The sequence below is a fragment of the Aedes albopictus genome, chromosome 1, assembly GCF_035046485.1.
Source record: "Aedes albopictus strain Foshan chromosome 1, AalbF5, whole genome shotgun sequence".
Taxonomy (NCBI): domain Eukaryota; kingdom Metazoa; phylum Arthropoda; class Insecta; order Diptera; family Culicidae; genus Aedes; species Aedes albopictus.
In genome coordinates this window covers 93,755,491-93,770,269 of record NC_085136.1, presented here as the reverse complement: position 1 = coordinate 93,770,269, position 14,779 = coordinate 93,755,491, and the positions used below count along the sequence as shown (strand labels likewise).

The 14,779-nt window shown below is 41.4% G+C and overlaps 1 long non-coding RNA gene across 1 annotated transcript; it reads right to left on the bottom strand.

The window, feature by feature from the left end:
* Positions 1-13,397: 13,397 nt before the first annotated feature.
* LOC134285322 (uncharacterized) lies at positions 13,398-14,745 on the bottom strand. Its single transcript, XR_009996290.1, has 3 exons — positions 14,670-14,745; positions 14,508-14,567; positions 13,398-13,829 (listed from the first exon to the last, which is right to left on the bottom strand). It is a non-coding gene; the product is annotated as an uncharacterized LOC134285322 (long non-coding RNA).
* Between the last annotated feature and the right edge of the window lie 34 nt (positions 14,746-14,779).

The window sequence follows — 14,779 nt, the reverse complement described above, 5'->3', positions numbered from 1 at the left end:
GTGGTACGCTTGTGCGTTAGTACCCTCTTCCAGGGTATTTTCCTATTTCCCTACCTGTCCCTATCCCCATCCAAATCCTTTTTCCTTCCTTTTCCCTCAGGTAGATGATGAAATAGGCTGTTATTTTGGCGATGGCACAAATGTCCCAAATGGAGGATAACGTGCCTCTGGAGCCGGCCTTCTGATACCTGATACTTCAACCTCTGATTGGATAGCTGTTCCTTCCAAAATAGCATTCCATAAGCAATTGGAATAGAAGTATTAAAGATATAACATGACAACTTTCAGTATGCAATCTACGAATTACTCCGTTACCACGCAACGCAACGCAACGCAACGCAAAAAAAAAGTCTGGAAAATATTTTAAGGAAAATCATGGAAGCATTTTTGATGCATTCTAGGAGAAATTTCTGGAAGTACCTCTAAAGAACATTTCGAACAAAATTCTAGAGGAAATTCAGAAGCAATTCATAGAAAATATTCTGAAGAACTTTTCATAAATTCAATAAGGACTTTTTGAAAGGAACTCCTGGGTGATTTTCTAAAGAATATTTGAAGTAAAATCAAAGGCATTATAGGGTTTAAGGAAGATTTGAGGAAAAAAAAATACCTAAATTAATGTCTGGGGTTATCACTATAAAACAATCGAAAAAAACTCAAAAGGAAACTAAAAATTGTCTAAAGGAGTCAACAGAAAAATTCCCGGATGATTTGTCAGAGATACCTCCAAAGACATTCCTGACTCTGATTTTCAAAGAATTTTGTAAGAAATCTGATGAAGATTTAAAAAAAAAACAACGCTAACTCCCTTGCATCGATGTACTCGTGCAGTTCACAATTCTGCCGTACCGAAGAAACAGTGGAAAACCTCTACTTCACCCAATTGCTTCAAAACGACGTTAAGTCATTCCACAGATTGCGTGGAAGAACTACAATCTTTTCATCCTAGTTGTGCCATATCTTAAAATCTGCTGCATGACGATCTTGCCGTGTATAAAATGTTCGATGAACCCTTAAGGGTAGAACAGTGACATAACGAGCCTCAACACCTGTCTTTTTGTGGGTGTGTCTCATCGTACCAGTAGCTTCCTAACTTCATCTATTATTATTGGCTCTTTATTATGGGGATTTTCAGCCCGAGGCTGGTTCATCCCCGTGCCTTCATCATTCAGAATAGTAACAAGGGTGAACACGTCAACCGTTAGTTTCCATACCATTCCCAGAACATGCTCCGTATCCGAAGATCTTTTTAGAACCATATGCTGCTGGCGTGTAGTAGCTTAAACTTTCAAATTTCGAATGAAATTCAAACAAACGATTTTGCTCTTAAGGCAGAGATTTCTAAATTCCAGGGACACTTTTAGAAATTTCCAGAAATTTTCACATAGCTTCCTTCAGTGATTTCATCATGGATTCCAGAAGAGATTCTTTCAAGAACTCCTCCAGGGATTTCCCAGACATTTCTCTGGGAATATTTCCAGGAATATCTTTAGAGATTCCTCCAGTAATTCTCCGAGGATTCCTCCGGGAATTCCCCAAAGGAATTTCACGAAAGATCCTGTTTTTTTTTTTATTTCTGCAGATTTTCCCTTTGAGAATTCTTCGAAAATTTATCCATATATTCATTCAAGAGTTCCGCAAGAGATCGCCTCAATAACCCCGTCTGGAATCATTCGAAGTACTTCTTCGGGAGCTTCTTTCGGAAAATTTCACCTGTGCTTATTTAAAAAAAATGTTCAATTTCTTAAAAAAAAAAAAAATCCTTCAGCAGCTCACCTAAGGATTCCTTTAATAATTCGTCCAGAAATTACTATAGACAAGAAATCCTTCCATTCTTTTTCAATGGATTCCTACACAAACTCCACCAGGAATTCGTTAAGAGATCTGTCCTAGGATTTCATTACGAGTTCTTCATTCCTCTGGGAATTTCTTCCGGGATTCCTCTTGAGGTTGCCTTAGGAATTCCATCAGAAATTCCTGCTGGAACTGCTTCAGGGATTTCTCGGAAATTCCTTCTGGGATTCTTTCAGGAACAGCTCCAGGGCGTTCATTGGCATAGCTAGCTGTTTATTTTTTCTTAGTTAACACTAGAAGGAGAAGGAGGAAGAAGGGGCACTGGCCGTATCTTTCACCCTGTTCTTTCTTTTATTTGTCAAGGAGAATGAGTGAGAAAAGAAAAATGTCAGCTACGCCAATACCATGGATTATTTTAAAAATTCCTTCAAGGATTTCGTATATCTCTTGAATTTTTTCTCAGGAACGACTCTAGGAATTTATCCAGAAATTCCTCCGGGAACTGTTTAGGGATTCACTAAGGAATTCCTCTTGAGATTGCTTTCGAGACTTCTTCTGGAGTATTTAAGGAATTTCTCCAGGGATTCCTTCAGGAACTGCTATAGGGATGTCTCCAGAAGTTCTTCCACGAACTTTTATTATTATTGATTTGGCATTTTCGCAGAAATTCCTTCTGCGATTCCTGAAGTAAATACCTCCTCCACGCGTTTCCTGCAATAACTCTCATAGGAATTACTTCAGGAATTCTTTTTGGAATTTCCTCAGAAATTATTCCTGGGATTCCTCCAGGGATTCCTCCAGGAATTCCTCTAGGCATTTCTTCATAGATTCCAAAAATTCAACCAGATTTTTTCCAGTGATTTTTCTAGGGATTCCTCCAGGGAATCCTGCAGGAATTTCTCAAGGAAAACTTGCAGGAATTCCTTTGGAAATTCTTTCAGCAATACCTCTAGGAAGTGCTCCCAGGTATTTTTCCAAGGATTTCTCTATGCATTCCTCCATGGATTTCTCCGCTGATTCCTTCTGGATTTCATCCAAGAACTTCTTCCAAGAATTCCTCCAAAAACCCCTCCAGAAATCACCCCAGAAATTTCTCCAGGAATTTATCTAAGAATTCCTCTAGGAATCCCTCCAGGAAATACTCCGGGCAATCTTTCAGAGATTCTTTCAGGAATTTCTCCAGGAATTCTTTTGAGAATTCCTCCAGGGATTTCTCCAGGAATTCCTCCAGGGATTCATCTAGGGATTTCTTCAAGGATATCTTCTGGGATTTCTCTAGGAATTTCTCCCAACGATAAAGCTATGTTCATTTAGAATCCGGAATGACAAAATCACGTATATCTTAGGGATGGAATAACAAACATAAAAGGTGAAGCCCTCAAAACAAAGGTTATTTATACTTTTTCAGTGTTGACCTCTCTAAAAATCTGCACAACGGTGGTAAATTTCAGCAACAACCCCTTCCGCACGTTTGTTCAACAATCAGGTCACCTATGCAGTGTCCTGAGTGCCTTGACTAGTCTGACTAGGATTCCAAAAAAAAATTGCCAATTTTTTTTTATTGCGAAATGAGGGGCAATTCAGTGAATTGAGAAAACGCGAAATTTGAGTGTTTTTTTCGTTGATAAACACTACCCATCTGTGACGATACCACTGAACGTCTCCGGCTGTCATGGCAGCTCATCAAAATAGGTAGAACCTCTACATATCCCTTGTGTGCGTTTTTGAAAAGCAGCACGCGATTCTTGAGGCTGTCGTCCTTGTATGAATTGGTTCTCATCATCTTGTTGCGAAAAAAGCATGCCCAGAGTTCGAACTAATTGCCAAATCTTCAAATTCAAAGCAGATTTATCAATGAACCCAAGCTTTTTTCTTCCGAGGACACTTCCTTATGCCATTGTTAACAACATGGTTTTGACGATAAAGCCTGTATCTGCAATAATCGGGACACAGAAATACAGTTGTAACTCTGCAATAGAAACATCAAAATTGTTCAAATTTGGCCTAATAACATCTTAGGATGTGTTCATTTCACCTACAAAATTTCATGTAAATCGGTGCAGTACTTTTTGTTGTAGCAGTGAAGGAGTGGAATGTGCGCCATTGAATTTTGTACAGCCCCTAGTTTTGCTTGTCAGTGCTGTAACTTTTGAATTTGGTAAATGAAATGGCTGAAATTTTCAACACAAACCTTTCAATCTACAGTTGTTGCATAGGCAAAATTTCAAAAAAAATTGATACATTATCAAGAAATTTACACAGATCGAAAAAAGAGTGTAAAATTCTGTAACATATGATGCACATAATTGGAGCGTGGGATATCATAGAAGTTTACATGACATATCATGTAAAGTTCATGAAATATCATGTAAACTTCCATTATATGTCATGTAATTCAGCATGACTCTGAGAGTTTACATGACATATAACACAAATTTACATGATATATCATGTAAACCATAATAACATTAAGTTTACATGAGTAAAATGAAGTTTACATGACGTGTAAATCTCATTATTTTTATCTGTGTATAGTCCAAACATGTATTTGGACTGAACGTGATTTTAGCCCCTCCGACAGCAAGTCTTTATTGTTTCGATTGTACTATTTGAAGTATTATACCAATAATCATCAAATTTTGCAGACATAATATACACATAATCAACTATCTTCTGTGAAAATTTAATGAAAATTGGCAGAGAAACTCAAAAGTTATGAATAGGCAAACATCGCACATGAAGAACACGATAAATTTTCACTAACACTCACCCCTATCAACACCAGTAGCTTTAAAACCAATTGATCAAAGTTGACGAAATTTTGCAAAAAAAAATGTCTTTATAAGTATCATAGCTGCTAACGAAATTTCATAATTATCATCACAAAATTTTGAACTGTAGTGTAAAATAACCATCGGTTTTGCGAATGAAAATTGGTCATGATTGTACAAAATGCTTAAAACTAAGTCTGTTTGTTTTTCATCCACTGTCAAAAGTAATGCATCGATTTTTATGAATTTTGGCACAAATTATGAACATACCCCAAAGAGGTCTCAGTCAATTATTAGGCCAATTTTACCGATTCATTGCAGAGGTACAGCCGTACTTCTGTGTCCTGATTATTGCGGATACAGGCTTTATTAAAAATTTTCGCGACTGTCGTACCTGACCACGCTAAATTTTCAACGTGTTTGTGCAAGATTTTTTTCCTCCTTTTGTCTTCAATCTGAAATAATTTTTCATTCGTTGCAAGAAAATCAATGAAATTTTCACCATTTAAAGAGGATTAGTCTATGATCAGAGTGCTGCAAAAGAATGATGATAATGTTCATTGAGAGCGCCACTAGAAAATGTGACATGATTCCGGATTCTAAGCGAACATAGCTTTAGTAATTGGTTGATTAATTCCGGAATTTCTCCAAGAATTTCTCCAGGAAATCTCCCAGGAATAACTCGAGGTATTTGTTCAACGACTCCTCCAGGACTTTTTCCAGAATTCACCCAGGATTTCATTCAGGAAACCTAGGGATTTCTCTAGGGATTACTCCATGGATTTGTGAAGGAATTTCTCTAGACATTCTTCTAGGCATTCCTTCGGGCAATCCTCCAGGCATTTATTCAGGAATTCTCCAGGAATTCTTGCTGATATTCCTTCAGGGATACCCCCATGCATTCCTCCAGGAATTCTTGTATGGATTACTCCACGAATTTCTCTAGGTATTACTCCAGAGGTTTATCCAGGAATCCACCCAGAGATTCCTCCAGGAATTCATCGAGGGATTCCTCCAGGAAGTCCTCCATGGATTTCATCCAGGAACTCCTGAGGATTCCTCCAAAAATCCATCCAGGAATCACCCCAGAAACTCCGCCAAGGATGATTCTTTTATTCTGGAGATACACTTGTGTATGTTCAGAATTAACAAGAATCATTGTTGCCGGTTCCAAGCCCGGGTAAAGGAGGAGGATATATGTGGTGATGACCGTAGCCACACGAATGCCTAATACGGTCTAACCCCGAATCTACGGTGTAATGCGACCCGTGCCTATGGATGCATGGCTGGGGGGGTGAAACAAATACTCAGTCGCGAACGGAGCCTGTGGGGTACCAGGGAGAACCCCACAGTATTCATCCCTTGCTGCGTTAATGCAGGGCTCTGGCGCAGTCGACCTTTACTTCCCGTGCGACTCGTGGGAACAACAATGAGCAACAACAACAAACAAAATAAAACAACAGGTGCCAACTGCCTCTCTCAGCTGGAAAAAATGGACACTGACCAGGGAGACTCGCTGGAGCAGCTCGAAGCACAGCTAGATAGTAAATCACTGGAAAATCTGTCCAGTTGTCCATCGATCAACTTGGACACTCCAAAGAACTCCGAGATGGAAGACAGCGACGAGGACGATCGAGTAAGCGTCACTATCAAGACATCAAGGGGATCAACCGTTGCAAATCCGGAACAATCTCAGCAAATGGACCGAATCAAGCTAAGTGGTGCCGGTAAAAAGCGACTGAAAAAACTGCTAGATCAGGGCTATGACAAAGACGAGGCCTATCGCCTTGCCTACAGGCCAAGCGTGCAGTCAGAACCATCGAAAAGGCCTAGAGATGACCTATCGAGTGGTGAGAAGCCACAACCCAAAAAGACAAAAGGGACATCAACACCAACGGGAAGGCCGCACAAAGACCATTCTCGGAAATCCCTAGCCACATCATCGGTGAACATCCGGCTGCAACGGCAAAGAGATCCAAACTTCCAAGATGGAAGGGCAGAGGCAGATGCTGTCCACATGCAACCCGGTACCTCTAAAGTTGCGAATAAGACAAACGAAGACGCTGAACGCTCCAAACCCGGGAAACTGAAAGTCCCAGGTAAACGGGCTAAAGCTGGAAGTTGCAGTCAACTCGGGAATACGAAGGTCCCAGATAGGAAAACAGAGGCAGCAGCAGGGCGAAGTCAACCCGGGAAACCGAAAGTCCCAGGCACGAAGCAAAAAGCAAAAACTGCTCATACTCTACCCGGGAATATTAAAGTCCCTGGTAAGGGGGCATTGGCAGTAGCTGAGAGTCGTCTATCAAGGAATCTAAAAGTCCCAGATAGGAAAACTAAGCCCACTGCTACTCAAAATCCGCTATACACGGAGGTTGTGAGCCAAGTACGCATAGGAATAATACCAAAGGACTATCCGACTACAGCTCTAACAACACAACAGCTAATATTGGTACAAGACACCATTATTAACAAAGTAGTGGAAAATCGGGGAACAGATGTAAAACCGATTTTCAGAGGCTGCACCATAAAAACAGGCTTCCTTGTTATCAACTGCCACGACCAGGCTACAGCGGACTGGTTAAAAAGGATAACTCCGAGCCTACTTGTATGCGAGGGAGTTGAGTTGATAGCGGTCGACGAAAAGAACATTCCTAGATCGGAAATCTTGGTAGCCTACCTGCCAAAAAGCGCCACTAAAAGCAACGAGCAAATAATGGCATTCATCGAGTCACAGAATGACATGGACACGGATTCCTGGAGAATTCTGCAAAGATCTTCCCCTAACGGGAATGATGTTGAGCTGGTTCTCACAGTGAACGAGGACTCAATGCAGAAATTGACAAGATGGGGATTTCAAATCAACTACTTGTATCACACTGCAAAACTACGTCGGGTCAAGAAAAGCAGGATCGACAAGCAGGACAGTAACACTGACTGTAGAGAGGTTCAGGATATGGCAATGGAAACGGAAGTCGCCAGTATGATACAGGGCAAAGACCTAGGGAACACGCTGCCGGGCCCTCAAGTGGACCAGCAGCAACAAATTCCTGGGCCAAGTCCGGTAAATACTACTGGTGATGAATGTGAAAGTTCGTCTAAAACTGAATCCCAAGAAGGAACTGCTAAAACGAATCCGAAAAAGGATAATAACCGTGGTGAGAACAACAGTAGTTCACTGGGAATGCAAAAGAAGGTCCCAGAAATCTCCAAAGAGTCCACCACAAAAGGCACAAAAACTAAGCCGACGATCCGCCAGTCACAAAAAAGCGGATCGTCAACGCAATGACCAACATAAAATTGGTTCAGGCAAACCTACAGCATGCAAGAGGGGCATCAGGCGTACTTTTGCAAAGGTTTGCCAAAGAAGACCTCGACCTGGCGTTAGTACAGGAACCGTGGGTCAACAATCATAGGGTGATGGGCCTTACTACACCAAAATGTAAGTTACTCTATGATGATAGCCATCCTTCTCCAAGGACAGCTATCTTAGTAAATGGAAGGATTAATTTTACTCCTATTACAGAATTTATCAAACGAGACATCGCAGCCATCAGGGTGGAGGTTCCAACAACCAGGGGTAAGTCTATCGTTAATATAGCATCAGCTTACTTTCCTGGTGATGAAGAAGAAGCTCCGACGTCCTCAATCTGCGAATTTGTCACCAGCTGCAGACAACAAAACCAGCAATTTATTATCTGCTGCGATGCCAACGCTCACCACACTGTATGGGGAAGCAGTGACATCAACAAACGAGGTGAGTCCCTTTTAGAATATATTTCTGCTAATAACATTGATATATGTAACAGAGGGGACAAACCCACATATGTTAACTCAAGGCGACATGAAGTACTTGATTTAACACTTTGTAGCCAAATTCTAACAGATAGAATTACCTCTTGGGAAGTATCTGACGAGGTATCTCTCTCAGATCATAAGCATATCACCTTCTCAATAGAGAGGGGAGAGACCGTGAGGGAATTCTATCGAGACCCCAGGAACACCAACTGGGATCTCTACAAGCAAATTCTTGCGAACAAGCAACCTCTGCTGGACGAAAAAATAAGAACAGCAGAGCAACTAGAAGAAGCTTCTAGGATGGTCACTAACAAAATTATACAAGCATACTACGAAAGTTGTCCACAAAGGGAAAGGAGTTCAAACAGGAAAGTCCCTTGGTGGAACAACGCTCTACAAAAAATGAGGAGGAAAGTAAGAAAACTCTTCAACAGAGCAAAAGCAACTTCGGATTGGGGCCAATATAGAAAGGCTCTAACCGAATATAGCACTGAAATAAGGAAAAGCAAACGAAGACATTGGAGATTCATGTGTGAAAACATCCAATACACTTCAGAAGCGGCCAGGCTTCAAAAAGTCCTTTCTAAGGAACACTCAAATGGCCTAGGCAACGTTAAGAAGGATAATGGCACATTCACCAGAAGTCCTTCAGAAACATTGGAAGTACTGATGGAAAAACATTTCCCAGGCTCATTTGCTGTTGATGAAAATTCATCGGGACAATTGAGGACAAATTCTGGACGCAATATGAACAGAAAAGATGCACTCATGGAATCCCGAAAAATTTTCACAGTGGCAATGGTGGACTGGGCAATAAATTCCTTCGACCCTTTCAAATCTGCTGGAGAAGACGGCATTTTTCCGGCGCTAATACAGCACGGTAGGGACATAATCATCCCTGCTTTAGTTGAGATGTTTATTAGTAGCATGACACTGTGCTACATTCCCAGTTGGTGGAATAAGGTAAGAGTGATATTCATACCAAAAAACGGCAAACGGGACAAAACACAGCCTAAAGCATACAGGCCAATAAGCCTAACCTCAATTATACTCAAAATAATGGAGAAGATTCTGGATGAGCATATCAAAGGCTCGTTTTTAAAAGCTCACAAGCTAAATAAATTACAGTTTGCCTATTGCAAAGGCAAGTCGACGGTAACAGCCCTTCACACGTTAACACAAAAAATAGAAAAAAGCATCAAATACAAGGAAGTAGCGTACTGTGCATTTCTTGATATTGAAGGTGCGTTTGATAACGCTTCACATGCTTCAATCAGATCAGCTATGTATAAACGGGGCTTTCATGGCTCAATCGTTGACTGGATCACTGCAGCGCTGAGAAATCGATGTATTGTCTCTAGACTGGGCGAATCAACCATTAAAGTAAGTACGTCTAAGGGCTGTCCCCAAGGAGGTGTACTTTCACCATTGCTGTGGTCTTTAGTTGTTGATGACTTGCTTAATAGTTTAGTGGCAATGGGATTCGAAGTCATTGGTTATGCAGATGATATCGTGATAGTGGTAAGAGGGAAGCATGATGAAACGCTATCAAACAGAATGCAAATAGCGTTAAACTACACTCTTGCCTGGTGTAAAGGAGAGGGATTAAACGTAAATCCCTCAAAAACTACTCTTGTAATTTTTACAAGAAAAAGAAATGTCAATATAAAGGCACCGTCCTTGGATGGGGTACAGTTGACATTCTCCTCCAGGGTGAAATATTTAGGAGTCATACTAGATAAAAAACTGAACTGGAGTGAACATCTAGAGCATGTAGTAAATAAGGCAACAACTGCTCTTTGGGCCTGTCGGAGAGTGATCGGGGGAAAGTGGGGGCTAAAACCCAGGATAGTTCATTGGATCTACCTGGCAGTTGTTAGACCCAAAGTCTCTTATGCCTCTCTAGTCTGGTGGCCTAAAACCAAAACCAAAACAGCCCAACGAGTGCTGGCTAAACTTCAACGTTTAGCAACAGTGTCAATAACAGGAGCTATTCGAAGTACTCCTGGTTCAACACTAGATGCCTTAATGCATCTGCTACCCTTGCACCAATTTGTGCAACTAGAGGCAAAGAAAAGTGCCTTGAAGTTAAAAAGATATAAGAACATCTTAGAAGGCGATCTAACAGGACATTTGAAAATCTTAACCAATGTTACTGTAAATCCACTAGTAATACAAAATGAAGACTGGATGGAACCAAAATTCATCTTAGATATACCATACAAAGTTTCGATTGATGATCGGAGCGTATGGGAATCAGGAGGACCAACGGTTCGACCAGGATCTATTGTATTCTATACGGATGGATCGAAAATGAGTGATAGAACTGGGGCTGGAGTATATGGACCCAGGACTAAACTCGCCATACCAATGGGTAAATGGCCAACGGTGTTCCAAGCTGAAATTCAAGCTATTTTGGAATGCGCTGCCATCTGTCTTAAAAGAAAATATAGACATGCGAATATCTATATCTTTTCAGACAGTCAGGCAGCTTTAAAGGCAGTCTGCACATTTGAATGTTATTCTAAGCTAGTATGGGAGTGCATTACACTACTGAAGGAACTGGCTGGAAGGAATACTGTAAAATTATTCTGGGTACCAGGTCATTGTGGAATTGCAGGCAACGAAATTGCGGACCAGCTAGCTAGGGAGGGATCTCTGGGTGCCTTGTATGGACCGGAACCCTTCTGTGGAGTATCATCAAGTGCTCTATCGATGGAGCTAAAAAAATGGGAGAAACAGAGCGTAGGAGCAAACTGGCATACTGCACCTGGAATATCCCAGTCAAAGAGATTCATCGTGCCAAGCGTGAAAAACACGAACACACTACTGAAACTTAGTAAACGCGAATTAAGTGTGTACACAGGATTGTTAACTGGGCACTGCCCATCTCGACACTTTCTATTGAAGCTCAAGAAGATTGAATCAGAAGAATGTCGGTTCTGTGGTTTCAACTCTGAAACCTCGGAACATCTACTTTGTGAGTGTAGTTTTCTCTTTAAGAAGAGAGAACGTTATTTCGGTGGATGTATCATGCATCCCCGAGATATCTGGTGGAATATAAATCCCAAGAAGGTAGTGGCTTTCATTTTGGAAGCTATTCCAGACTGGGGTATAATGCAGGCCTAAAAAAAAACAATCGCTAGTTCTTAATACTAGTGAGTGTACTAATGTACTGCATAAAGCAACTGGGTCTTACCACAATAGATCAATTAATGGTCGCAGTGGTTGTGTACCCCTACAGGGAAAAAAAAAAAAAAAAAAAAACCCCAGAAATTTCTCCAGGAATTCAGTCAAAAATTCCTGCCGAAATTCCTCAAAGAAATGCTCCAGGAAATGTTTCAGGAATTTGTTCACGAATTCCTCCAGGAACTCTTTTAGGAATTCTTCCTGGAATTTAGAAATTCCTCTAGGCATTCCTCTAGGATTTCATCCAGGAATTCCTGGCAGCAACAGGAATTGATTGATTTATTCCGGAATTCCTCCAAGAATTCCTTCAGAAAATGCCCCAGGAATTACTTCAGGGTTGTTCATCGATTCATCCAGGGATTTTTCCGGGAGTTCGTCCAAAATTTTCTCTAGAATTTCCTACAGGCATTTCTCTAGAAATTCTTCAGGCATTCCTTCTGGAATTATTCCAGGAATTTCTCCAGGTATTTTTCCGTGAATTCTCCAGGAATTTACCTAGGCATTTCTTCTCGAAATACTCCAGGAATTCCTCCAGGGATTCCTCTAGGATGTCCTCCAGGTATTCCTCCAGGCATTGCTCTAAGAATTCTCCAGGCATTCCTTCTGGAATTACTCCAAAAATTCCTCCAGGGATTTCTCAAGGAATTCCTCCAGGAATTTACCTAGGAACTCCTTCAGAGATGTCTCCAGGGATTCCTGAAGTGATTCCTCCCGATGTTCGTCCAGTCCTCCTCCCAGTCTTCCAGGAATATATCCTGAGATTTTTCCCTCCACGAAATCCTTAAAGAAGATATTCATGGATTCTCCAGTAACTCCTCCAGAGATTCCTTCAAGAGTTTTTTCAGGGATGTTTTGAGATTATTTTTTTTAAGCCGTTCAGAGATCCTTCTGAAAATTTGTCCAAGAGATTTCTTCATTAATACGCCCAGGAAATCCTCGAGGGTTAACTTCAACGATTTTTTTTTGACTTATCCTAGGATTCTCTCAGAAATTCCACCAGGGATTTTCTTCCGAAATTTGTGTAGGGATTTCTCCAATTAGTTGTCAAACCTCCAGCAGTTTCATCGAGAATGTACTCAGGGATTCTATTAGGAATTTTTTAAATAATTTCTTCAGGGATTTTTTCAGACTTGTCTGCAAGGGTCCTTCAGGAATTCGCCCTAGGAAAACTCTCTCAAAATTTCCCAGAAATTCCACCCGGAATTTCTCTACGGAATGCTGAAGCAGAACAGAATTCAACACATCTTGTTTCTGCTTCAAATAAAATGAAAGCATATATGCTTAGTAAGGGAACCGATATCCTGTTTTAGTTGAAACCTTACATACCTACACAGTTTTCGGTCGGAAATTTGTTCTGACTTAGATGTATTTTTTCTATGTCTTCCGAGCCAAATTGAAACAACCAAATCGATTCAACTGTCGAAGCTAGAAGGTGAGAACCATTAACGCACCACCTGTTGCCTAGCGCGTTGCTTAGTTCCGTAGCAGGTACTAGTCAGCTATAGGTACTATACTAAGCTCACAATTATTCAATCTGTGCGAAGGTTTCGATCCGATCAATCTTGTGGTGTTTTAATATTTTTGGCGGTGGTTAGTGACAGGAACAAAAAAAATTACGATTTTTAAGCCATGACTTAGCCACAATAATCGATGACGAACGGTCTGAAGGGGAATGCTGAGGTCGAAGCAGATCAAATGTAAACAAACAAATCTTACCTTGACTTTCACTTAGCACTGTTGTTGACGAAGTTGCGTGCTGCGTTTTCGATTGGATCGAATTATTTTCGGACATTACAAATAGACGTATTGCAAAACTAATACTGAACAGCAAATTTATCTATCGATTGTTTTATTGGCTAAGGTACATATGAAAATCACATGGCACACTACAAGCTCGCTAACCGAGCTAGAGAGCGAGACTATCGCAAGGATGTTTGCAGCTATCTCCACTGCTACCGGCTGACGATGCTCCGGAAGCATCTGCTGAGCCCTGAGAGGATCCACCGGATGATCCCAGGGATGCGTTGAGAACCAAACTGGTGACACCACCGACGATGGATGCCACGATGTTACCGATGAAGCCGAACAGGTCCGATCCCTTTGGAATGATTTGTTTGGATTAATTTATTGAATGAGTTGTATCAAACGTCTAGGCCTCACCTTATGCTGTCCAGCACCTTCTGCCTCCGGATCACCCTTCCGCTTGGCTTCTTGCAGTCCCGCGAAAAAGTTGTCAATGAAAAGCTTCGGCCTTAGAGGTAGGTTTTCATCATCAGGATCCTACAGTTGCAGAAAAGTGCCAAAGACGAAATAAAGATTCAATCAATATTGTTATTGCTCGGCATTGCGTTTTCTGAAGAAGGGCAACAAACAACATCTTCATCACCGCCGTCGAAGGCATTGGTTACCACTTGTGTCCCGAGTGAGCAGTCAGTGCGCGCATCTCCCAGGGTAATTCCATACGCAACCCATTCCGATGCGTTTAAAGCAATATCCAATTTCACTTCACTACTGCCCTATTGCCCCAACGCCGCGCTCGCTGCTGCCGGCACTGGCTGGCTTGGCAAAAACTCATCAGGCCCGATTACATGGTTTCATCATTTTATCGTAAATTATATGCATCGTGCTTTTCGACGTGGTTCTTTTTTGCTTTGTCTAATTCTGCTGTTGGCTCGGGAGAGACGTGAGCTGGTGCGGGTACGCCGCACCGGTCTACAGGCACTAAGAAAAGTAGAGACCACTTAAAACTAAGTCGCAGTCTTTGCCATTCTTTCGCAGCCGAGGCGAGGCGAGGTTGTTTGGTGTCCATCATAAATGTCAAATTATAGTTGAACGCTGTTTCATTTGAGGTGATATATGCTCGTCAAAATAGTAAAAAACTTAACTGGGCCTTTCAGGTTACGACTGGGCTTATTAATTGATATAAGATTGCGACTCGAGCATAGGTTCATTACTTACAGAGCTAAGTGCGGCAATGACCGATCCCAGAAAGTTGCCAAAGAAGGCACCGTTGTTGTCCTGTAAATTGTGAGAGCGAATTGATGTTCGGTTAGAACTACGCTAAAATCGAAAAGAATCCTATTGTTTCTACACAGAATGTATATGGATAAGACTACTTACAGCGCCTCCGCCGGAAAATCCCTCGATAGCAATGCCTACGTAGCTTCCCAGCACTTTTCCAAAGTTTTCGTCACCCTGGAAGGAAACACAAATTAGGTTCAACGACTTTC